Source organism: Equus przewalskii, chromosome 13 (genome assembly GCF_037783145.1).
Source record: "Equus przewalskii isolate Varuska chromosome 13, EquPr2, whole genome shotgun sequence".
Taxonomy (NCBI): Eukaryota; Metazoa; Chordata; class Mammalia; order Perissodactyla; family Equidae; genus Equus; species Equus przewalskii.
In genome coordinates this window covers 35,785,001-35,811,263 of record NC_091843.1, presented here as the reverse complement: position 1 = coordinate 35,811,263, position 26,263 = coordinate 35,785,001, and the positions used below count along the sequence as shown (strand labels likewise).

The following is a 26,263-nucleotide window of genomic DNA, read 5'->3' as shown; positions in this document are numbered from 1 at the left end:
ACATTCATGAATCAAAATGAAGCTTGTTCCATTCTTCCTCTGTCAAAGTATGCCGTAAGTGAAAGGATACCGCAGTGTGAGAAAAGAGCAGAAATTATATTTGCCAGGGTTATGTGTAGTTTTAAAATCAATCCAATTTGGTGGCACTTACCACCACAAAATTGGCATTTAATATTTATAGGTTTAGCCTTGGAGAACATAATCACTCATGACTGAAATAGCCACCCCCTTCCACTACCATTCTTGTAGAGATTTGAGCCAAGAGTCCCTAAAAGCTGAAACTGCCCTCTTTTCCTCCTCCAGGTCACCACTTTTACAGGGTAGGAAGCCTGGTGGTTCCAGTTAACTGATTTCTCCATTTGAGATGAAGTGGATGAAGAACCAATTAAAAAGGAGAAAAGTAAGGAGTGTTCCTCCTCATCCTCCCTCAGCGTCTTTGGGAGCTGAAAGAACTAGGGAAAGGAAAAGAGTAGTCTGGTAGGAACACTACACAGAATGTCATCTAAAGAAACAACCTAGTGGACGGTAGATTACTGGTCCAAAATGAGATGGAGCCCAAAATGATGAAAACTGTTATCATAAATAACAAGGGCAAGTTCATTATAGAGTTGTTTTAAAAAGTAGAAGAGATAAGTATAGTGCCTCCTGCACTATCTAGGAGAACCAGAGGGTGTGAGCCTTGCAATCTGTGTGACAGGTAGATAGTTCATTAAAGAAGAATGACTCAATCCTTCACAGCTTGAAAAAAAAATCCCTTTAGTTCATTAAACCTCCCTATTTTAAAGTACCCCATTCTCGAAGCAACTTTCTGGTTATTGGAAATTTTGTAACCAAGAAAAGGGGTGCTCTGGACAATGGATTTCAATTTTCAAACAGATACACCTCTTACTGTAATTTAATGAAGTGGCATCCTGGTTTACAATTCAGAATTTTGTAAATTTGGTTAGTATGAATTGATGCTCAATTCAACTTTGATTGAATCGATAAAATCAAGCTTCTAACCAACCTGTCACCAAGCCTTGTCATTTCTTCCTTTCAAATGTCACATGCGTCTAGAGAAATACTATGACAAGCACGCAGACACAGAGGGGCTCTCTTACCATTATTCTAACAGCCACCAAAAAAATCTTGGAAGTAACCTAATGTCCATCATTAGGAGACTGGTTAAATATGGTAAATTTATACTATGTAAAACTCTGACACTATTAAAAAGAATAAGATGGATTTATATGTAACAATATGGAAATATCTATAAGATGTACTATTAAATAATTTACATTTCAGAACAGTATAAATAGTATGCTCTAATTTAGGTAAAACTAAATATACATACATATATATGTGTTTGTGTGCGTGTGTATGATGTTTGTTATGATCAAAATTTTCTGGAACAATATCAACATTTGTATTACTTGTTTAGGGATTGGGGAAGGGTTGGGGGAACAGTAGACTATTATTTTATAAAGTACTTCTGTAACCATTTAAATTTTTACAATGGCCATGTAGTCCTTTTACATCAGATATTAATTTATAGTGATTGATATAATTGAAGTAATTAATATACTCTATATTTATATGGATTTATTAATTCACATATGTTATATACACACACAAAGTGAGTACAAGAGTAAGCCCTAAGGCACGTGAAAGAAAAGATGTCAAACAATTACAGTATTTCTCATTAAGTAGTGGAATACTAGATGATTTTTATTTTCTCCTTTAAAAATTATTTTTCTAGATTTTTGTAATGCTTCTGGGATAGTTTTCTTGCTGTAAATAGCACTCATGGCTTATTTTTTTCAAGTTACAAAAATAATTCATTTTCAAAGTAGAAACCTTAGAGAACACACATAAAATTAAAGGAATACTATCAAAATTAACCTATGACCTCAACATCCAAAGATAATCATTATTAACCTTTTGGTGTATATCTTTCTAGTCCTTTTGCAGTAGATTTTTTTCTTGTTAAAAAGATGATCATTACATCTGCTCTGTGATCTGTGTTTTTGTCTTTTTGGCATATTATCCAGAACACTTCCTCATGTCTGTAAAGTCTTCTCCAACATGATTTTTGATAAGTGTATAGTATTCCATAATACAGAGATATCATAAATTACTAAGTCAGCTCTTCACTCCTGGACTGTCTCAGTATTTTACCATTCTAAATAACCCATCAATGAGCATCCTTTTAACTATATCTTTGCATCCATCCCATTATTTCCTCTGGGTGGAGTCCTAAAATTGAAATTTCTGAGTCAAAGGGTAAAGTGTTACTTTCTTTATTGTGGTAAAATACATATACAACTTACCATTTTAACCATTTGTTAAAGTGTACAATTGAATGACATCAAGTACATTTACAACGTTGTACAACCATCACCACCACCTAGTTTCAGAACTTTTTCATCATCCCAAATAAAAATCTTATGCCCATTAATTAGTCATTTCCTAGTCCCTCCTTCCCCTAGACCCTGGCAACCACTAACCTGCTTTCTGTCTCTATTGGGCCATAGAGACTGACTTGCCTCAGGATCCAGAATTGCCTGTTCTAGATATTTCATATAAATAGGATTATACAATTTTTGGCCTTTTGTGCTTGGCTTCTTTCACTCAGCATAATGTTCTCAAGCTTCATCCACATTGTAGTATGTATTAATACTTCATTCCTTTTTATGACTGAATAATATTCCATTGTACAGCTATACCACATTTTCTTTATCCATTTATCTGTTGGTGGACATTTGGGTTGTTTCTACCTTTTGGCTGCTATGAACATTCATGTATAAGTTTTTGTTTGAACATCTGTTTTCAATTCTTTTGGATATATATCCAAGAGTGGAATTATCAGATCATATGTAATTCTATATTTAACTTCTTCAGCAAGTGCCAAACAGTTTTCCACAGTGGGCTGCACCCACTTAGATTCCCATCAGCAATGTATGAGAGTTCCAGTTCCTCTATAGCCTCATCAACACTTATTATTTTCAGTTGTTGTTGTCGTGGTTTTAATGTCCATCCTAGTGGGTATGAAATGGTATCTCGTTTTGGTTTTGATTTCCTTAATGACTAATGATGTTGAGCATCTTGTCATGTTCTTGTTGGCTGTTTGTATATATTTTTTGGAGAAATGTCTATTCAAGTTCTTTGTCTATTTTTAAATTGAGTTATCTTTTTATTGTTGAATTGTAAGACTTCTTTTATGTATTCTGGATACTAGACCCTTATTAGATATATGATTTGCAAATTTTTTATCCCATTCTGTGAGTTATCTTTCCACTCTCTTGATAATGTCCTTTGATGCACAAAAGTTTTTGATTTTTATCAAGTCCAATTATATATTTTTTCTTTTATTGCTTTTGGCATCATATTTAAGAAACAATTGTCAAATCTAAGGTCATAAAGATTTGACACTAAGTTTTCTTCTAGCAGTTTTATAGTTTTAGCTCTTATTAAATAAAATGATCATATCTTTGACTCACTTTGAATTAATTTTTGTATATGGCATGAGGTAGGGGTCCAACTTCATTCTTTGGCATGTGGATATCCAGTTGTTTCAGCACAATTTGATGAAAAGACTCCATTTTTCTCCCATTAAATGGTCTTGGAACCATTTCCAATAAATTGCTCACAGTTTGGAAGAGGAGACAGTTATTTAAAAAACAAATTATAATCTAACATGGTGAGTGAAATAAAAAACACTGTGGGAACACCAAAGTGCAGCAAGTTTAATAGGAAGTTTCTTTTTTTCCTTAAAAGACCTGTTAAATTGCTACTGTAAGTATATAGAACTATTTTTATGGTATTTCTCCATCATCAGTTTATCTTTTAGTTCTTCATCCATAAATATTTATTAATTGTCTATTTAATGCAGGCAAAGGGGCAAAGAAGCTTCCAACCTGCTTGGGGTTGAGTTATGAAATACAAAAAGCTAAAAAGTAATATAGCTGTGAAGTTTTCAGTAACATTTTCCAATTTTATGATACGTTTAAAATTATATAAAGTCAATATATTAGAAAAAATAATACAGTATGAGTCAACAGCACAAGACCTCTGACGTAAGGCAAGAACCAGGTGAGCGCTCTGGATTAGCAGTTCTCAACTGTGGGGCCTCAGTACAGCAGATGTCACTATAAATTGTGCAGCATGTCACAGTAATGTGTATCCATAACAGTTAATGTATCAGAGCTTGCACATTGTTTCACGTACACACATACACACACACAGAGAATTGAAGATTATTCTTATGACAACATCATTCTCATTTATTTATATCCTGATATACTTACTTGAGTAGTTTAGCTAATGAATTCTCAAGAGGGAAAGATCAATGTATCCAGGAAAGACTCCATGAAGAATTCAAAGAATGGGCAGTATCTAGAGATAAATTGAAGGAGAATATATGCCCCTATGTGAGAAAGATGAGAATGTGCATGATGTGTTAGGAGAAATAAATAGACTCACCTAGCTGAGCAGAGACTTATAGAGGGGAGTATAGCAACAAATGAGTTGGGAAGTCTTATAGCGGGCAACTGTTTTTGCTGCTCTGCATCCTTTTAAACTTCTTCTGGTAATAAGACCCTAATTTCCTCTTGCAAACCACCCTTTCCCTCTTCTCTGACTAGATGAACTTTGGGTAGAGTTGACTCCAACCACAGTCCAAGAGTGAGTATGTGACTCAGACCTGGGGAATCATTGTCACATTCTCCAAGTTGCAGAGATGGTTCAGAAGTGGGCAATAAGATGAAATGAAACTTTTACTGAGAGAGCCACACTGTCTTTTCTTATGAAATTGCTAATAGGAAGGATGCTGCAAGCTTGGAGCTGCTGAGAGGTCAGCACTTCGTGCCAGGAAATTATTCCAATACAGCAGAAGACAGACCTAAGAGATGAAGAGAGATAATGAGTCCCAGTGACACTGTCCAGCCCTTGGATCAAAGCATGACTGAAACCAATGACCCCTAGACTTTTCAGTTATGTTAGCCAATACATTTCCCTATTTACCTAAGCCATTTTAAGTTAGATTTTCTGTCACATGCATCAAAAGAATCCTAAATTATTTGGGTCTGTTAGGACCAGTTACTAAATATGCTTTGTGACAAAGTTAGAAATTAGGACTTTACCCTATGAGGAGCCACTAAAAACATTACGTTTTTAAAGCAGATGTAGGACATAATGAAAGTTATTTGGTGAATATCATTTTTTTCATTGTCAAGGGAGCAAATTACCACCAAGAATAATTTGTTTTGACAGGATAGCATACAGGAGTAGAAATGAGATTACATCTCAGACTTCCTAAGTTCTGGACCTAGACTGCGTGCCTTCTATGTCATTCTGTTGTAGCTAGAACTTAGAACTTCTCAAATGTGTGATCCTATCTTTTACTTAGTCCAAGTTTGACACAGAAATCATTAGGCTTTGAACAGGTGGATTTCTTAGAGTATGATCCATCTTCAAAATATGTTCAAGATAATACGGATTTTTAATGAATATGGTAGTGATAATGTTGTCTACTTTAATAGCCAATGAGATCTAGCGGCAATATAATGCCATATGAATGGTGCATCTAAAACCACTTCACTGAATCTGAAATTCATGTTTTCAATGTGTATCAATAATCCTATGATATCAATAACTGATTTGGGAAAAAAATTCAAAAGGGAAAACTAACAGAGTTGGTTCCTTAACAGTTTTATATGATTGAGTAAATCATTTTCCTTCTCTATGACTCAATTTCTCTACTTAAAAATGGGAAAATGATAATACTGAACTCAAGATACAAGGAGATTTAAATATGGCCTTAATTATCTTCTCCTATGTTCATCAGACATTTGGAGAACATCAGGGAAAGCTACTCTAGGAATATGGGGGTAATAACAAATGTTAAAAATGAGTATTTACTATGTTCTAGGAAGTATTTTTAATGTTTTACCTGTATTAAACCATTTGTACCTTACAACAAACCCTATGAGGTGAATATAATTATTATCCCCATTTTGCTGAGGCTAAGAAAAGTTATGATTCTTGACCAAAAGCTCAGAGCTAGCTATGATTTGAACCCAGGCAACTCTATACTGCCTTCCTACTTATCTGATAGTCCAGTAGATAATGTAGAATAGAATGATAAACATGAAGGAAAAAACTCTGAACAGCTGAAAGAAATGTCAGAAGTTTTTAATGCCTTTCATTTTGTCATAAGGGGTTCCCTCAGGCTCAAGGCCTATTGACTTTTGTCTTAGGCACAACTTTAATGAGTATGTTGATTTTCTTTTTACTTTTTATTAAGATTATGACAGTTTAAAACCTTGTGAAATTTCAGTTGTGTATTATTGTTTGTCAGTCATGTTGTAGGTGCACCATTTCACCCTTTGTGCCCACCCCCCACCCCTCCTTTCCCCTGGTAACCACTAATCTGTTCTCTTTGTCTACATGTTTAACTTCCACATGTGAGTGGAGTCATACAGAGATTGTCTTTCTCTATCTGGCTTATTTCACTTAACATAATACCCTCAAGGTCCATCCATGTTGTTGTGAATGGGATGGTTTTATCCTTTTTTACGGCTGAGTAGTATTCCATTGTATATATATATATATATATATATATATATATATATATATATATATATACCACATCTTCTTTATCCAATCATCAGTTGATGGGCACTTAGATTGCTTCCACATCTTGGCTATTGTAAATAACGCTGCAATGAACATAGGGGTCCGTGGGACTTTTGGAATTGCTGATTTCAAGTTCTTCGGATAGATACCCAGTAGTGGGATGGCTGGGTCATATGGTATTTCTATTTTTAATTTTTTGAGAAATCTCCATACTGTTTTTAATAGTGGCTGCACCAGTTTGCATTCCCACCAGCAGTGTATAAGGGTTCCTTTTTCTCCACAACCTCTCCAACATTTGTCACTTTTTGTTTTGGTTATTTTTGCCATTCCACTGGGTGTAAGGTGATACCTTAGTGTAGTTTTGATTTGCATTTCCCTGATGATCAGTGATGATGAGTATCTTTTCATGTGCCTATTGGCCATCCGTATATCTTCTTTGGAGAAATGTTTGTTCATGTCCCCCGCCCCTTTTTTGATCGGGTTGTTTGATTTTTTGTTGTTGAGTTATGTGAGCTCTTTCTATAGTATGGAGATTAACCCTTTGCCAGATATATGACTTGCAAATATTTTTTCCCAATCGGTAGGTTGTTTTTTTGTTTCAATCATGTTTTCCCTTGCCTTGAAGAAGCTCTTTAGTCTGATGAAGTCTCATTTGTTTATTCTTTCTATTGTTTCCCTTGTCTAGGAAGACATGGTGTCCGAAAAGATCCTTTTAAAACTGATGTCAAAGAGTGTACTGCCTATATTTTCTTCTAGAAGCCTTATGGTTTCAGGTCTTACCTTTAGGTCTTTGATTCATTTTGAGTTTATTTTTATGAATGGTGAAAAAGAATGGCCAATTTTCATTCTTTTACATGTGGCTGTCCAGTTTTCCCAGCACCATTTGTTGAAGAGACTTTGTTTTCTCCATTGCATGCCCTCAGCTCCTTTGTCAAAGATTACTTGTCCACAGATGTGTGTGTGCTGATATTTTTAAAATCGATGGGAAGGGCAGGCCCTGTGAAGGAGTGGTTAAGTTCATGCGACCTGCTTGGCACCCCAGGGTTTCACCGGTTCCCATCCTGGGCACAGACGTGGTACTGCTCATCAAGCCATGCTGAGGCAGCATCCCACACAGAACAACCAGCATGACCTACAACTAGAATATACAACTATGTACTGGGGGGGGGGGCTTTGGAGAGAAGGAGAATGGGGAAAAAACCCATGGGAGATGATAAGGAACAAATAAAAATACTGATTTCTAAGAGAAAAGTTAAGAGGGAGGGACAGCAAAAATGAGAATGCTGGCAAAATAACAAAATGCACAACAAGTCTGGGTCTCTGTAAGGTAACAGCAAACACACACACCTATTGCAACAGTCAATGTGGATATCACTGTTACAGCACATATGACTGATGTTCCTAATAATTATCTTGAGTCATCAATTAAAAATTAAATTACGGTCAACACTCTGTTTCAAAGAGAGAGTCAAGGTTCAGATGAGGGGCCCCTTTCCCAGAAAGTTCATCCTAGAGACAGACTGTAATGAAGGGAAACCTAAGGATCCTAGAAACGCTATTTCTCACAAGCAAATGGGAAGTTCAGAAAGTCAAAATCCTCTGAAGGAGATAAACACCTTTTCAGAGAATTTTTCACTATCTTTGATGGACACGATCAGAAAATGGGATTTAAGTTGAGAGCAAACTCAGCTTCAGACACTGGAGAAAAATATGGGCTGAAATAATCCTGATTCTCTAAATTAAAACAAACTCTTCTCTCTTCTGCTAGCAAGATACATCTAGGCTGCCTTGAGGGAAAAGAAAAAAAATGCTCCTTTGTTTCAATCCAAAGTAGATATAAGAACAAAATCCAAAAAAGGTACCACAATTAAAGAAAAGCTACTGAGAAAATATTAACTGAAATACTAGCAAATGAAATTCAGCAGCATTTTTAAAAAATTAAACACAAGACTAAGTGGGATCACATTAGGAATGCAAGGATAGTTCAACATTAGGAAATTTATTGTAAGAACTAACCATATTAACAAACAAACAAACAAAAAGTATATTATCATCCCTTTTGAGTGATTATTGATTGATTCATTCGGCCAACACATTTTCATTATGCACCTACTATGTACCAGGTGTTTACTAGGTGCTGGGGATATGGTATGGAAGTGAACGAAAATGCAGAAAGTTTCTGTCCTCAAGAACTTACAGTTTAGTCAAAGTAGATATACAATAAATAATTAAGCAAATAAATATGTAATACCTGGTAGTGATAAATGATATGAAGACAATAAAGCAGGCTAAGGAAGACAATGATGGGAAGGATGCTATTTAATATAGTGTGGCCAGGGAAGGCGTCTCTGTTAAGATTACATTTGAGCAAGACCTAAAAGAAATGAGGGTGCTAGCCAAGGGAATGTCCAGGTAAAGAGGGTTCTGGGTGGAGAGAACAGCAAATGCAAAGGCCCAGAAGTGAGAGACAGCCTAGCATTTTTAAGGACGCCAATATGGCTGGAATAGAGTAAGCAAAACGGAGACCAGAAGAACACAAGGTCAGAGAGGCAGAGGACAGGGAGGACAGATCATGTATGGCCTTGCAGGAAAAACCAAGGACTTTGGTTTTTATTCTGAATGAGAACTGGAATTACTAGAAGGTTTTGAATAGAAGAGTGAAATGATCTGCCCTCCATTATAAAAAGATTCTTCTGACTGCTAGGTTGAGAATTCGCTCTAGTGATAAAGGTAGAAAAGCAGACGACCAGATAGGAAAATGCTGCAATAGTCCAAGCAAGGAATGAAGGCATCTAGTACAAGGACGATAATAAGTGAAGGTGGGGAGAGGTGGTTACATTCTGGATGTGTTATGAATTATATAACACAATGAAGCTGGCTTTTTTTTTTTAAATTAGGGATCCACAGTAAATGTAAAGATTTCTCTGTATCAGTTCAGTTTTCCAGCTAAAGATCCTCCTATCTCCTATCTGGCTGCTAGCTTTCTGGAGCTGGGTACGGAAAAGAGCAGAACACCCTGTTTAGAATAGACTTTCTCGTTTTTATACCATATCCTTGTTTTCAGATCCATTCCTCAGAGCTTAATATGGCCAAGTTCAGAGCCTCTCTAGTTAAATCTCTCCAGAGAGACATCTTCTTGTCTCCTCATGATGATGGAGAGGACAGCATTTGACTACTTGAGATGGGAGTATGGAGGAGGTGAGGATCTGCATTTTACCTTACCTGTTCCTTACACAGACTTTTAACTAATCCAGCCCCTTTCAGCCCTTTCCCTCCTTGCATGTATTCTTTACCCCGCCAATTCCTGTGGCTTTCTGAGGTTCCATGGGACAAATCTGTGTGCTTATTGCTGGTGTCCTCTTCCTCTGCTGTAGGTGGGTTTTACCTTTCTCTGACTTGTTAACTCATTTATCATTTCTCCATCTACTTTTAGCCTTTATACACTATGCCTTGGGGTTAGAGATGTTTCCTAATGTCCTAGGAGTTCATGTTTTTATTTCTTCTTCTCCTCCTACAAATGCCTTTAAACATATTAAGTATGCCTAATATCACTCATAATAGGAAACTGCAAACTAAAACTTCAATAAGATACCACCTTCCACCTATTTGTTTAGCAAAGATCATTCACAAGGTTATTGGCAGGCCTCAGTTCCTTGCTGGCTGATGGCTGGAAATCTCAGTTCCTCACCACATAAGCCTTCCTCACCACATAAAACAACAAAAAGCTCACTTACACTTCATGATACAAAGGAAAAGCCTCAACTTAGAGGTCGTTTTGGCAGAAGAAAGTCTTACTCCAACAGCAGCTGATGTCCCTTGATTAGTATAGATGTGAATATCTGGCCTTATGGGAATGAGGAGATGAGGCTTAACATGTGGCTTTAAAAGAGGACATTGAAAGAAACCAATGGCTGATAGCAACTTGACTAAACACAGTGTCAGCCTTATAAATAAAGTTGAAAAACACTCACCTGGCATAAATGTAGTCACCCTGATGAATGATTATTTCCAAGAATAGCTACAGTACCATAGAAAAGAAGGTTACTGCAGCTTTCTTATGGTTTGATCATGAATATTCACTCAGTCATTTTGTCAGTCAACAAATATTAATGATACAGAGGGGATTTTTGCACTCAATTAATATTCTCTGAGTACCTCTTTGGGATATGACACTATATTTAACAATATAATAAAGAAACATAAAACACATACACAGTCTCTTCCTTAAAAAATTTTTCATTCAAAGGCAAGAAAAAACAGATGAATGACAAACTGCATTTGTTTTTAAAGACAATAAACACAAGTAGCCATAACAGTTCTTCTTAAAAATATACATATATTGCCATTTGTTTTTGATTCTCTTTTTCCATCTCCATGTGTTTTTAGTTATTGATGAAAACTGTTTATATACAAGATGGCTTTTTCAATTAAAAAAAGAAAACCACACATTTTAGGGCACAAAGTAGCAGCACCATCTGTTTGGGCTTATTTTCCTGGTTAATGTGTGTGGGTCAACTTAGTGGATAACAGTAGTAAGATGAACATTTGGGGTTTTGAAATTTGAGAGATTAATTTGTGTTGCACCATGTAACCATATCAAAAGAGGGTAAGCTGAATCTCTCTGGTAAAATTAAAATACAAGGAAATATGGGGCTGGCCCCGGGGTCGAGTGGTTAAGTTTGCGCGTGCCACTTTGGCAGCCCAGGGTTTCGCCCGTTCAGATCCTGGGCATGGACATGGCACTGCTCGCTCATCAAGCCATGCTGAGGCAGCATCCCACATGCCACAACTAGAAGGACCCACAACTAAAAATATACAACTATGTACTGGGGGGCTTTGGGGAGAAAAAGGAAAAATAAAATCTTTAAAAAATAATAATAAATAAAATAAATTACAAGGAAATAGACAAAGATATTTTTACTAAACTTGATTCAGTGAAAATATTCCAGATCAACAGACTGGATGAGACTTTTATTTAAAATAGTTTTGCAGATAAGTTTAAACTCAAGACCAGATCAATGTGTGATAAGCCAATAGCAAAGAATTTAACTTTATATATTTCCATTTCTGTGGAGCATTAACAAGAAATTTTAGAATGTATATAAGCTGGTATTTATGCAAGATCAACTTAAAAACAACATTCAAATGACCCAGTTAACAGCCTCCACCTCATCTCAGCTTTTATACCCTTATCAGAAACTATCACACAAATAAATGGCTTTCTCTCAAAGGAACTCCCGGGCACGGTAATGTCAAATAAGGCTGCAAATGCTTAATAAAGAAAGGAAGAGGAAGTTTAAAAAGCTTTAGGTAAAGGTGACTCTTTCTTCCATCCTATAGAAAATAGACATATACTACTTTACCCCCACTAGACTGGCAAAAATTAAATGTAATAATACCAAATATTGAAGAGTAAGTAAAATTCTTATAAACTGTGGGAGAGTGGAAAACTATTTGGCATTTATTATCTCACAAAGTTGAATATTTGCATACTCTACAACCCAGCAATCCTATATATATATATAGGTATATAACCAAGAGAAACACTTGCATATGTGACCCGGAGGCATGCATAAGAATTTTTATTGCAGCAATGTTTATAATTTTTTAAAAGGCTAGAACCAATATAACTATGTATTAAAAGGAGAATAGATTGGGATATATTCACAAAATAGAATGTTATATAGTACTGAAAATGAACAATCATTATATACAATAAAATGAATGAATTTTGGAAACATAAAGTTGAATTAAAAGGGCAAATCCCAGGAAACTATATCTTGGATGACAGCATTTTTATAAAGCTCAAAAACACACAAATTAAACAACATATTGTTTTAGCATACATACACTCATGATAAAACTAAATTTTAAAAAGAAAACAGCAATGGAATGATAAGCACACAAAGTAGGATACTGGCTACCCCTGAGGGCAGAGAGAAGAGAGAGAAGAGAAATACGAAAGTAGATGCAAATGTTCTAGTTCTCTGGTTGGGTACTTCATTCTATTATTAAGCTTTATACCTAATATATGTGTTACATATATATTTTGCATGTATTAAAGAGAAAAATTTTAAGAGACTGATCTAATTCATCTTCACCTCCAAGTGAGAGAGAACTGATTCTTATTCTGCACGTAAAGAAACTGAGGGTGGCACGGCCCTATCTCCAAATAAGGAATGAGACAGAGTTTTGCAAAACAGAACCCCTCTCAAAGCTACTGATAGATTTTTAAAAGACTAATCAGTCTAGCTGGAGTCAAGAGAATGTAACTGAAATTAAGTCCAGGTGAGCTAAATGGGAATTTTTTTCCTAACATGTGAATGGAGTGTGTGGTAAACTGAAGCTCTTCTCTGCCAGGCAGGAAATTGTGATGATCCAGGACGGGATCTCAGCATCACCAGGTGAAGTTCAAATTTCCAGAGATAAAAGGATCAAGAAAATTTTTAGGAAAACTGAAGGTTCAGAACAGAATACCCACGATAAAATGAGCAAAAATTACAAAGGCTAAATGGATTAGCTCATTTATTCAACAAACCTTACTTTAGCATAGACTGTGCAGCAGAGAGCAGGAAAGGGACTGGAGTGATGGAGGGTAATTAAGACACAGTCCCTACTCTCAAGGAACTCACGCTCTAGTAATCAGGGAAAACTTTTCAAAATGTAAATGGAAGAGGTACTACTCTAGAGAACCCAGAAAAAGTGTTCAGATAGAGAAAGAGAGTAAAATGGCCCAAAACTGAGAAAAGGGAAAAATATTTGGAAGTTTTCAAGAACAATGCAGTTGTTGAATCTAGTAGTGAGGAAGAGGACAGTTTTAATTTTAGGCCAAAGCCTGTGAGACTGAAATCTGAAGGAAAAAAAGAGAGAGAGAGAAAGAGAACTTGGCTTGAGCCTTGAGAGAAGGGCCACAGGAGGTGGGAGTCCACATTCATGGAGTACTTAACTATGTGCCAGAGCCCCTTCTAAATGCTTTTTATGAACTAACTAATTTAATTCTCATAATATACCTATGTGGCAGTTGGTATTATTATCCTCACTTGATAAATATGGAAACTGGGGCCTGTAGAGGTTAAATAATTTGTCCAAAGTCACATAGGAATTTGAAAGCAGAGTTTTGAACCCAGGAGACTGGATTACCAAGCCCACGTTCCTGACGACCACACTGAAAGGAGGAGTCATCTCTTAACTAAAACTTAGGAAAAACAGAAGAGCTACAAAAGCTGTTCATCACATGAATTCATCAGTTTCTTTATATACGGTTGAGGCAAACGGTGAATGTTAAATTTTTCCTCCAAGACATTGATACACCTGGGTAAATATTAGTGGTGTGCCTCAAAAGTTTTGTGCTGGACACTGTGAATGTAGAATATTACAGAGAAGCTAGTGGAGAAAAGCTGTGCCTCCAGGGCATGCTATCAGGAGAAAAATCTCATCTTTTTGATCCCTCAGGAGATGGAGGCAGAAAACCATCAATTTCTCATAGAATAAACTGATGTACTTTATAGCCAATCCCAAAGCACATATGTATTTATGCAGTCTCTCTTTTTTCTTTCTCAGCAATTTAGTAACTGACTTGTTGGCTCATCTGGTTCAGCAGTGTGCTAATAAGGTAAAATTGATGGGTTTAATTCCTTTTTAGCTCTGGTGGCCATGAATTGCACCCCTAAACTTAGCAAATATGAGCTGCCAAGTGACCCCAGAGAAATTGTTTGGCTCAGAACAAGTCTATCAACATTACACAAAAGATAATGCTTTACTGAGTGTGTGTCAGAATCTTCATCTTTGTATTCAAGGACAACACATTAATTTTCACAGAGAACAACTAAAGTGATTTGTTTAATGTCTCACAATGGATCTCTGGGACAATCAAGAATAGATACTTGGAAAGTTCAATATAATATACTTGTTCAAATTGACCCTACCTATGTTGTACAGTCATAATAGAGTCTTTGCCCAATCTTAAGATACACACTCAATCAATCTTGCTTTTATACAGCCAGTAAATAAATAAAAACAGAAACTATCTCATTTTCCAATTGCTTATGGTAGACTCTTACCTGAGGACAAACAAACGAAAACAAAATTCCAACTCACAACACAAATTTACTATGCCTAGAATAAAGTAATCTGAAGCAAGTTAAGCAGTTCACTGAGTGAGAGAAACCTACAAAGCAGTGACAGAGCTTTATTTACCAGATGCTACCACTCAGTAAACTAGATCCAAATTTTGATGTGATCCGACATCTGACAAGGTCACAATAATAAGGGAGGTGCCTCATAGTTACCTGGGGATATTCAGAGGCAAGGAAAAGGAGGGTGAAAGATAAAGTTAACATGAAAATTTATCAGACTAAGAATGAGGATAAGTAAATCTCCAAGCTCAACTGAAATAGAAATGGCTGAAATTATAGCAAGACCAAATAAAATAAAATGAAAAAAATATTAAAAGATATTTGTTTGTGAAAAATGTCAAGTTTTGATGTCTTATATGTCAGAGCAGAAGGCAAAAACCATGCTCTTGGAAAGGGCTGATATTCAAAACTTCTCCAAAGTAGAGGGGAGGGAGAGAGGGATGGGGAGAGGAAGAGTGAGTTTAGTGGCAAGGAGTGCAAGTGACAAAGGAAAATTGTCTAGGTTCAATTCCTAGCTCTGCCACTTAGTAACTGTGTGATTTGGGCAGGTTGTCTTAATCTCTCTGTGCCTCAGTTTTCTCATATACAAAATGAGGGTAATAGAACTTACTCATAAGATTGTGGTAAGGATTTTATGAGTTAATATAGTTTACACAGTGTCAGGTACATAATAAGAACACTATATCAACATTATACTTTTGAATAAAAGATATCTAAATATTAACATCAATGGTGATATTTAATCAGAGAACCAAGAAAAAATCAGGTACAGGTCTGTTATCCTTTATCCAAAATCCTTGGGGCCAGATGTGTTTCTGAATTAAATTTTTTTTCATATTTTAGGAATGTAATATATCACGCTATTTATATTTTACTAACATATGTTATCCTGGGCAGCAGCCTTTAATCAAACACATATTTCCATAATGAAATGCATCAATAGTTACACAAATGGAATAAATGAAGACTTTAAATAGAGTCATATCAGTTCTGATCAGTTTTTGCCACCAAATGAATTAACAAAAATTTTTTGGATTTTGGAATTGCAGATAAGGGATTGTGGAGCTTTGTCTGTAGAGCCATAAATCTTATAGTATTAAGTAACAGAATAATAATCATGGGAAGTATAAAGCAATGGTGATACTGAATGGAAAACCTTTTCTGAAAACCTAATGAGTACCCAGAAAACCTAATGAGTTTCTTTTTTCACTTAAGATGAAAAAAAAAGATGTATATATAGTTATCATATGGGATGTTACCTGGATTATACTTGGATGACTTTATCTGGTATAAATTGTTCACAACGCCTGGAATATCTCCCCAGATATTCCCATGACTGGCTATTTCAGGTCTCTCCTCAAACGTTACCTCTTCAGGCAGGCTTCCTTGATCACTCTATTTAAAATACCAGGTGGCTGGCCTGCACACACATTCACACAATCACACAGAAAACTCTTTCCCCTTCCCTGCTTTCTTTTTCTATTTTGCACTTATCATTATCTAGCATCATATTATATATTTGTTTATTATCTGTCTTACTAGACTGGAAACTCTATCAGAGCAGGGACTTTGTGTTGTTTGAACACCTAGAGCAATGTCTGGCAAATAAGCATTTGATAGATGTGGTTCAATAAATGACTCAAGAAAATAAGGCTGATTAGTAAAAAACAGTGGGTTCCAAGAACAAGTCCTGATAGACAAGAAGGAAAAGTATACTTAAAAGATAAAAATACTATAACACAAAATATTAAAGAACTTATTTTGTATTTTTCCCATGGAATATTATCTTGATTTTTCCCCTGACACATTTTAGTCACCGTAGAAAGAAACCCAACTGATCTTCATCTAATTGCAAAGTGCTACTGCATTTGGTTGTAAAAATGGCCTAAATTAGCTTCAGATGGCAGTGGTATCTTGTTGTATGTACATACCTACTTAGATAGGTATATATTTAGTCTTGTCCCAGGTAGTAAAATAGCAACACATTGATATTCTAGAGTAAGAAAGGAGTTTTGGGGTCACCATAAAATGTGCAACAAAGTTCAACCGTATCTTCAGTCCAGACAGAGGCACTCTTCGGAAAGGCTCAGCTTTCCTCTCCATCTCTAACCTCATCCACATGTTAGTTCTGACTTGGGAATTACTTTTAAAGAGAACAGAAGAAAAGGGAAAGAAACAAATAAGAATTTAGGCCACATTCTTGGGAAAAGAATCAGTAACTACCATTTTCAAATTGCCATACTTGTATCCGACAAATTGACATTCTATTGATCACAGTTAAAGGTAAGATAATAGTATCATTTCAACATCTGTTACTTTTACTTTTTGCACTTTTTTCTGTCCATTATTCTTACGCAAGGAAGAAAAAAAAACCACCAAAGCATGCTCCGACAGCTCATTAATGGCTTTCCAACTGCTACCCCAGATTATGCAAGGATTTTCTGCTAGAATTACTTGAAAAAGTAATAGAAATTGAGACTGTTTGCATATGTTTCCCACAGGAACAGAGACCCCTGAAATAAGATAAATTAGCACCCACATCAGGGCCAAATGTTGTTAACCAATGACTCCAGGATAGAAGGAGGTAGGTAAAAAAGATGAAGCCAGACAATTGATACCAAAAAAGAGAGAGTCTCATAGTTATATTTGACAATGAGATCAAGTTTAAATAATTACTAGCCCCTGTGCTCTCAAGTTGCACATTATTAATTAGTGAGTTTCATCTGGATAAACACATTTTGATGGTATTGTGAGTAGGAGGAGGAGGACTGATTTTCCACAGCACTGTACCCTCAACAGAGAGGGTCCTGCTTACATGCTTCTGAGAACTGGTTCAATATCATGTTAGCATGTAAGGAATAAACTAAAGGGTCCACTTCAATAACTCCTACAACAACAAAGAAAAAGCTGTCCTTGTTTAAGTGAAGGTTCAAGGTCACTAGCTAGTCTGTTTCAGGGCACATATGAACCATACAAGTCTCATGCTTCTGACCCTTGTCTTCAAGTCCCTAAACTGGAATAAATCCAGATAAAAGCCTGAGGAACCACTTCACACCCTAAACACGTGCAAACTTTGTTCAACAGAACACTTTACTGCCAAAATGGAGTTGGCAGAAGTTTGGTGCAAAGGCCCCCCAGCTGCATGATTTGCTGGCACCAGAAAGCTTAAAAATCTTAACATAACACTGCTGAGTTTGAGTTCTACCAATTTGCTTGAAACTACTTCCCCAAGTTTGACTTGGAAAGATGGAAGCTGCCATCAAGAAAGACTTTATTAACACTTCATCGTCTACCCAGAAATAATTTGATTTCCCACTCCTGGTGGTCATAGCTCTATATTCCTTGGTGGTTGTGTTTATACTGTAAATCTAATGCAGTCTATTTTGAAACGTAAATTCAATTTTGTTTGGTTGCTTGGATAAAGGGGTACAGGGAGAACTACTGTAAACATACAAAATTAATTATGACAAAGTTCTACTTAGAAAACACCTGATCCAAATAACCCCCATATATCACAATTTATTACCCTCAAAAAATATGGGAGAAATTAAGATATAGAATATCCGTAAATTGCTATCATTCGACATTTGGTTTACCTTGTCTTCTCACTTCTCTGAGTTTGAGTGATGGTGGTTTACTTTGTATATGAACAACTTAGGGAGTGAGGAAAGGAGCCAAGAAGAGTTCTTCTCTTCCACAAGGGTCAACAATAAGGTTCTTTTGGGGATCTTTATAAGCTTGACGCGGTTTAATGAGGAAAACTGCACCTGAATTTTAAACTTGTAGTTAGAATACTGGCAACTACAGCTATTATATTTTCTAATAGAACTAGCAACTTTAAACTTGTAAATTCTTGATAAATATGCAGTATTGAGAAACTATGGCTTGCTTTGGACAGTTATCTCGTGCTATATTTCAATAAGAGACCAGGTTTAGAGTAAAGATGCTACTTGCTCCTCATACAGCTAACAAAAATTAAGCTTGTTTTCAAGCTTTCTAATCTTTTCTCTCAGTAGCTCCACGTATTTTATTAATTTCCCTGAAAGCCTTTCTGTTTTTCCTCCTCTAGGACCTCCTAAGTATTCTAATTCTCAGCCATGATTTCATATTTTCACCAGCTTCTAATCTCCACAATATAGTTGGAAGCATGTAGGACAAAACACTCTTTAGGATATCAAGTGGCAGAAGACTGTAGTTTTAAAGTTATTTATATAGTAGTGCTGCCACCTAAGGATGAGGTGAATAAAGAAGCAATTCAAAGGAAGTGACCCATCATTCTCAAGTCTGTCTCAAAAATTTTCTCACCTCTAACTAGAGATTAATAAAGCATTTTGCTGTTGTTGTTGGTATGGAAGTTGAATTGTTTCACAATAACTTACTGCTGAGCGGTAATTTTCTATGGTACAAAATTTCAAACTCAAACCTTTTAGAGTCCTCTGTGATTTGGGTCTCCAGGAATATCTCTCAAACTTATTTCTCTCAGACATTAGGCACTGCCTACACTACATAAGGGGGGAGGGCATCAAAAGATATCTGGAAGTAAACAATTGAGGGATTTCTGGTTTAGTGGAAAAAGTAGGTGATAATATACCTAGGGTGTTTCCCTCTATTGGTGACAGACTCCCTGCAACTCTGAACAACTGACATACTTTTATACCTCAATTTTCTCGTCTATAAAATGGGGTTAATTTCACCTCGCTCCTCCTTGCTTCGCAGGCTTAACTAGATGAGCTTCTTGGATAAGGTCCAAAATAAGTGAGTTTAAAAGTCTACTATTGTCTAACAAAAGAGTATCTTACAATGTACTGCAAAGTAACTTCAAAATAAAATACATTCAGTTAAATAAATTAGGACGTTGACTAGGTTTTCCCAAATTACAGATTGACTTCTCTGAGATCTATTTAAATAATGATAAAGATAGTGAAGGCAGTTTGCTATTTATTTTGCAGCTGATAACTTTTAACTGATCCATCTACGCACGCAGTGTTGCAGGATGGAGATGTGAGAGCAAAGAGAGGAAAAAAGTTACCGCGCACCAAAAATCTTGTCAAACTTGGTAAGATTTCAAGAAAACTCTTAAAGGACATTTTATAGTTCTGCATTTCGCCCTTGCATAGCAATTTATGAAAATTAACTCGTCCCTTTTACTCTCTCCCTCTCGGCCCAAGGACGCATAAACAATATTTATCAGGATTTTGTCCTTAGTCACAGTCCCTCAAAGGGGCCCAGTTTCACCTACACTGCGTGGGAGGCTGGGCAGCAGCCCCACGCTTCCTGTCAAGGATTCCTGGGGCTAGAACCCAAACGTGGTCTAGCCTCTTTCTTCTTTATGCTAATTCTGCCCTTCCAGCCCCTCTCGGCAGGCATCTGAAGGCCAAGGTGAGACCCTCCCGGGAGATGAAAGACCTATTGCCTCCTGAGAGACGAGGGCGGGGAGGAGGGTGACGGGGTGGTAGCGGCACCGACAGCGACGCTGAGCCTAAGTTGGAGCTGACGCAGGCCCCACTGGGTTCTGTCCCCGCCTGAGCCTGCCTTCGGCCTTCACAGCCCAAAGAGGAATAAGTCCTCCTGGGGGCGCTACGGGCGGTGGGTGGAGGAAGTGCGGGCAAAGAGGCCACAGGCAGCTCTCTCCTCAGACGCGCCTCAAGGCCTGGGCCGCCGGCTGTTGACGCGCCAACGGTGGAGGGCGCGCGCACGCGCGAGACGGGGGCGGAGGGAGCGCGCTCGGCGGCCGCCGCCGCGGCAACTGAAACGGAGGAACGCGAGGGCGGAGGGCGCGAGCCACGGGGGGAGGATGGGGGAGAGATGGTGGGTAGCGCGGAGCGCGCGCTGACGTCGCCCGGAGTCACGCACGGAGCGCCGGGTTACGCGCCGACGTCTGGCTGCCACGACTTGCCGTCGGCGGCGGCGGCGGCGGCAAGCGGATCCCGCAGGGGAAGGAGGAGGAGGAGGGAGAGCCAAGGGGGCTGTGAGTGAGCGGGAGAAGCAGGGTGTGAGCCGGGCTTGCCCGCGGGAGGGAGAACGAGCGAGAGCCGAGCCAGCCGTCCGAGCCGCCTCCTCCTCCTCCCCTCGGCGTCCCGCCCCCGCCTGCCAGCCCGCCCTCCTCCCTCCTCAGCCGGCAGAGCCTGAGTGAGGCGCAGCCAGGCTCGCGCGGCTGTCCAGGACAGGTGTGCGCGCGCGCGCCCTCCTCCCCTCCCCCCTCCCTCGCGCCTGCCTAGCGCGCGCCCTCCCTTCTTCCAGCCCGCGCCCTCCCTCACCTGCGGCAGGACAGCGCCCGCCCGCCCGGGTAAGCCCCTCGCGATCTTCCCTGCTGCCACTGCCACAGCTCGTGGCGCTGCCCACCCCGTCCCCTCTAATTGGCCTCTTACGCCCCAGGAATAATTACGGTACCTTTCTAGACATCCCCGCACCCTCCCTCCGGGGACTCTGGCAGTGCAGCAACGCCCCCCCACCCTGTAGCGCACGAACGAATAAACGAACTCCCACCTCCAGAAAAGAACAAAATCACACGCCCCTTAAGAAAAAAAAAAAAAAAAGACAATCTTACCTTCGCAGGCGCTGGAGACCACCAATGAAATGGTGCCGTTGGTTTAGCAATTCCAAAGCCCCATTTCCCCTGGCCGCCTTCGTCCGGGGCCTGGGACAGTGCGCCAGACGTGGCCGACACTCCCTGCACAGCAGCCCTGGCAGAAGGGGAGAGCAAGGAGGGTTCTGGGTTCCACTACCAACCCCTCCTCTCCTCTGTTCAAATCCCCCCGCGGTGCATACACCCGCCCAGGGCGCGTTGTAAAAATAAAAAATACATTGGTGCTGACATCGCAGATGAAGCCAGGCCAAAGGATGGGTTGCCCGAACTAGGCATCTTGCTGCCCCACACAGCTAGGTCAGCTCGACAGCCTCTTCTGCCTTTGTCCGGGGGCGAAAGGAACGGGTGTGAAGCTGGAGGGTCTTCCCCTTGAGTGACAGTGGGTCCCGGAGGCGGCTGAGATGTCTGTAGGGGAAAGGACCCCCACAAATATATCTGCCTTGAGCTTAAACTTGGATAAAGAAAGGCCCAAGCGTCCGGCTGGGGCAACTTTCTTTGGTTCGTTGCTGTCTACCCCTGTAAACGCCACCTTCATTTCCGCTGTCTGCGGGGCCCTTTTGAGGGTTCTAATTCGTTCTTATCTGGGCCCCTTACGTTTCTCTCGGGTCAGGCGCTTTTGGACAGCCTTTTGCAGCGGTGTCTATGCTTGTGTCCCGTGTCCTTGGAAGAGAGGTCCCAGTGCTTTACTATAGGCTGAATTTGGTTTGACATCTTTTGGTAGACTGTCAGAGGAGAAAAGGAATTTTTTTTATTCCTTCAAGACCCCCACTGCTCCCCTTCCAAACTGGCGTTTGCGAATTGAGGCTTTGAAAATTGGAGTGTTGACTAGAGTGTGGAGAGAGTTGCTGATTTCATTCCTTTGGGTACTAGTAAAACCATTTAAGTATCAGCCGGAAGAGAGAGAGCTATTGACATTTGCATCAGTTCTGTTTGGACCTTTTGGGTACATAAAATGTCGGGTTCTCTGAGTGTTTTATCGAATTGAGAATGTGTGCTACGTTTATTTAACTCTTCTGCAACTGCTTAAAAGGAAAACATTTTGTGAAATGCGAGGATTGTATCATATGGATTGTTCTCTTCAGATTTTAAATTTTTAATTCATATCTTTAACACTAAACATTAAAATAGTATTGAAGAGGCATAATTTTAAAGATTAGGTGAGATATAGAAAGGGGGTATGCTTTTTAAAAATGATTGGTGAAATATTATTACTGTTTGTGTTGTTGTTGTTGTTAAATGTTAAGATTTACTTGAGAGTTTCCCTTAAGGTAATTGCTCCACTTTGAACACTTGCAGTACAGCATTCTAGTTAGTTTTAATGATTTGGGTATTGAAGATAATTGTCTGGTTTAAGACAGGCATTTAACCTAAGTAGTACTTGAAAACGTAAGTTCTAATGTTCTCTTTTATTTTTGAAATCTGTGATTTTGTGAAATATTAATCAGCGTATTGTTTCTGTTGGAACTCCATAATCAAAAGAGTCTGTTACCCAGAGGTAGATTCCCTCTCTCCAAGTTTATTTTATAAATATGTGTTAATTTTTACTTTTAAAAACCAAAACTGAGTTAGATTATTTCAGAATCGCCTGTAGTTCAGGCGGAGGAAAATTGAGGCTTTTTTCTTTCTTGTTCTGCCTAATGTCTGTTTCACTTGTGAACAATTTTTTGTTAGTAAGAATTTGTTAAAGACAGAGATAGTCTTTAAGCAATCTCTATTCTTTCAAAATGTGTGTGTAGTGTTAATAAAAGAGCACAAGAAATCTAGAGACATTCGATTTTTAAGTGTAAGCAAACTTTGAGGAGAAAGGGAATTTTTTTGATGATTTTTTTCATTGACACGGATATTTTGCTGCATATTAATATATTTCGTTTTCCCTTTGTCTTTCCTACATTATATTGAAATTATAAATTTAATTTTACAACTATTTGTTTTAAAATAAATTCACACAGCTAGACACGAACTGGCTTTTCATTTACCAAGGTAGTAGATTGTTTAGGTAATTAACAAATGGTTACAAGTCATTTTAAATCCACAAATTTTCTAGTGGATTTTCAGTTAGGATGCAAATCTAACTTTGAAATTCTATTTAAGGTTCTAAACTTTTTGTTTTAAGACTGTTTTAAGACTTTTCCTCCGAGTCAATATTCATTCTTCCCAGAGTGCCTTTTAAGGCTACTATATTCTATAACCTAAGGAAAGCCGCCTTTCACCACCCACCCCCCTAGTCTGACCAAAAGCCCACACTTGTAGGCTTTCCTGAAATTAACTCTCTTGTTTGAGTAGTGAAAATGTGCCAGATATACAATTTATCATTGAATTATCTTGGAGAAGACGTTATTAACCTTGTTTGCTTTTCGGATACATTTATAAAGTAGGTGAGAAGCTGGTATATAATGGCAGAAATTTTATACATATATACTAAATAGCATAAATAAGTATATATTTATGTGGAGAGATCCAGGTCTCAGTTGTTTGCGGATTTGAGCTTAAAATTCCCAGTTTAAGCGTGTATTTATTTAACTTGTGTTTTGTCTGGAAATTTCATCAATTGCCTCTGCGCTGGGGAACTTAGAACTCAGTTCCTGGTGACAGTCACTTTTTCAGAAAATCAGGGCATTCCCAAATTCAAAGTGCTTCAGAATCCCTGGACATAAATGTTTGGGAGAAAGGGCAAGAAATTTAGACTTCAAAGTTGGTCCAAGAAGGAGAGCAATTTAGAGCCCTAGTTTTCTGTTCTGGGGGAAGCGATCATTAGCATGGAAGAATGGCAGGGACCGGCAGGCGCGTGCCCCCTCATCGCAGTCCCATTGGCCTTGTTGCTGCTTTGAGCTGTCCTGAGGGGGCAAGGGCTTGGAGCAGCGCAAGGTAAACCCTTGAGGAAGAGTAGTACCTCTTCTAGATCGGACTTAACCAGATCTTAGCCTTAGCTCACAAGTGCAACGGTAATGCCCCGCCCCGTTCTGTGCGGAGACCCTGCCACTCAGCCTTTGCGTCCCTGTTTGGGGCCGGGGTCTATCCAGGGTCCTGATCGCTACTGTGCGAGCCTGGAGGAGCCGCCGCTTCTTCACACAGGTATTTTTGAGCGGTAGGAAGTGCGCCAATAGTTCCTAGGTCCCTTTCCCGACAGACTTGGGGACAGGGGAAAGAGTGCAGAAAAATCAGCACTGAATGGGTTCTACGCGGTACTAGAGGATGCTCGCAAACTAAGGGGAAGTTCTTTGTGGGACCCAAAGCCTGAATTTCTCTCTCTCAGAGTGGGCCTCCCCTTCAGGGAGCCATTTCAGGGACCACTAACAGATGGATGGTTCTGGAGCTGGTTCCCAGGACCACTCCAGTTTGCTCTTGGTAGCCAGGGTGCTTTGCCCTGTTTCTTCCTTTTTAGCGGGAAGTAGCAAATGTCAGCCTAGAGCTGAAGTAGCTAAGCTAGGTAGAGTGGAGCCCTTGCTAAGAAAAAAAGGAAGCTGTGAACACTTAACAGGCAGGTTTGACTAGGAGGTGAAGGGATATATTAGGGGGCTGTGAGGGCTTAGATATTGACAAGGCTTATGCCTTGGACTGGGCTGGGTTTCTTGATCATTAGTCCTCTCTTTTTTCAGGAAGCTTGCACAACCATATACTCAGCTGTCTCTGGGGCTAAGAGTGAGGGAAGCATGTCACTTTACTTCAGAGGGTAGGGGATGTTCAATGGGAATGGAACCCACAGACGGGATAGGCACACTCTTCTCAGAATGGAGGCAGCAATCCATGCTTGAGAAAGCCAGAAGTAGGGCTACAACGTCTGTATCCTCTGAGCCCCCTGCAGAAGGTGATGGGAAGAGTGTAGGGGCATAGGCAGGGGGTCCCCTGGAGATAGGCCTTAGCTTTCCCACAGCTGCTAGGACGACTGCAGTGAGGGAGTATGAGAATTCGCTATTTATCTGGAAGAAGGAAAATAGGCCCTAGATTATGCCTCAGATCTAGGAAGAGAGAAATCAATTATTTCTGAGACGACACCCCCTTTAGCTGTCACTGTCCAAAGACTCATTGGTTAATTAATGGTCGGTAACCTAGCCGTCTGCCTAAAAACCAGCGATCATTTAACGTTTTACTTTTTGAAAGGTAGGGGCTCTCCTTGACACTTAGGAGTTTCTGGGAGGAGGAGTAAGGGGCTAGCGAACCTGCATTAATGAATCCCGAATCCCGTAAGGAACTGCGTTTCCCAGGAAATTCCTGACATTTTTAGCTCGTGAATTTCCTAAAGGCTGCTTGGTTTTCTCCTCCATTCTGGGTCCTTCCAGAGAGGAAGAGTGGGCTAGGGGCTGAAGGCTCGGCAGGGCCTGGTTCATCCGCAGAGCTGGCCGGCACCCCAGGCTGGGCTCAGCCCTGAGCAGGGTGCCCCCTTTCCCCAAATCTCGGAAGGAGGAGGGGGAGGCAGGCAGTCAGTCGTGGTCCCAAAGGGGGCTGGTTGAAGGTTTTTGGGTGAGTGTGGGGTTTCTTTTTGATTGTTGCTTGGGGGGAAGGGCAGAGCAAATGGGAACCGGCACTGCGGGCACCCCGGCCCTGGTGCGGCTGCCGTCCTCTGCTCGGCTCCCCCCCGCCGGTGAGTGCGCCCGCCCGCCCGACTGTGCGGGGCTGCGGTTGGGGGGAGGGGGAGCGGGATCATCTGAGGCCAGAGCCGCTGCTGTGCGCGGGGAGGGGGAGCGGCGAGAGCAAGGGGAGCGAAAGGGGAGGGACAGGCTAGGTGTCTGCTGCTCCGCGCCACTGCTGCCGGCGCCCCGTCCTCATCCCCGTCCTCATCCCCGGCAGCCCCTTCTGCAGCTAAGGGTTACCGCCGCACCACCTCTCTTCTTTCTCGCCCTCCTCTGCGGCCAGGGCTCTGCGGTAGGGGACAACCCAGCCGGGCGGCGGGTGGGCCTGTCTGGGTTTGGATCTGGGTCTGGCTGTTGCC

At 39.7% G+C, this 26,263-nt stretch overlaps 1 protein-coding gene across 5 annotated transcripts in view; it reads left to right on the top strand.

Moving 5' to 3' along the window:
* The first annotated feature begins 19,987 nt into the window (after positions 1–19,987).
* The window catches only part of PURA (purine rich element binding protein A), an 81,873-nt gene continuing 75,597 nt past the window's right edge, over positions 19,988–26,263 (top strand). The window contains exon 1 of one of the 5 annotated variants that reach the window (XM_070570694.1): positions 19,988–20,129. The gene's annotated coding sequence lies outside the window, so the exon portion shown is untranslated. Of the gene's footprint in view, positions 20,130–20,634; positions 21,037–26,028; positions 26,197–26,263 lie in introns of those variants that run through there. The other 4 variants (XM_070570692.1, XM_070570693.1, XR_011525536.1 and 1 more) reach the window with 4 other exon arrangements.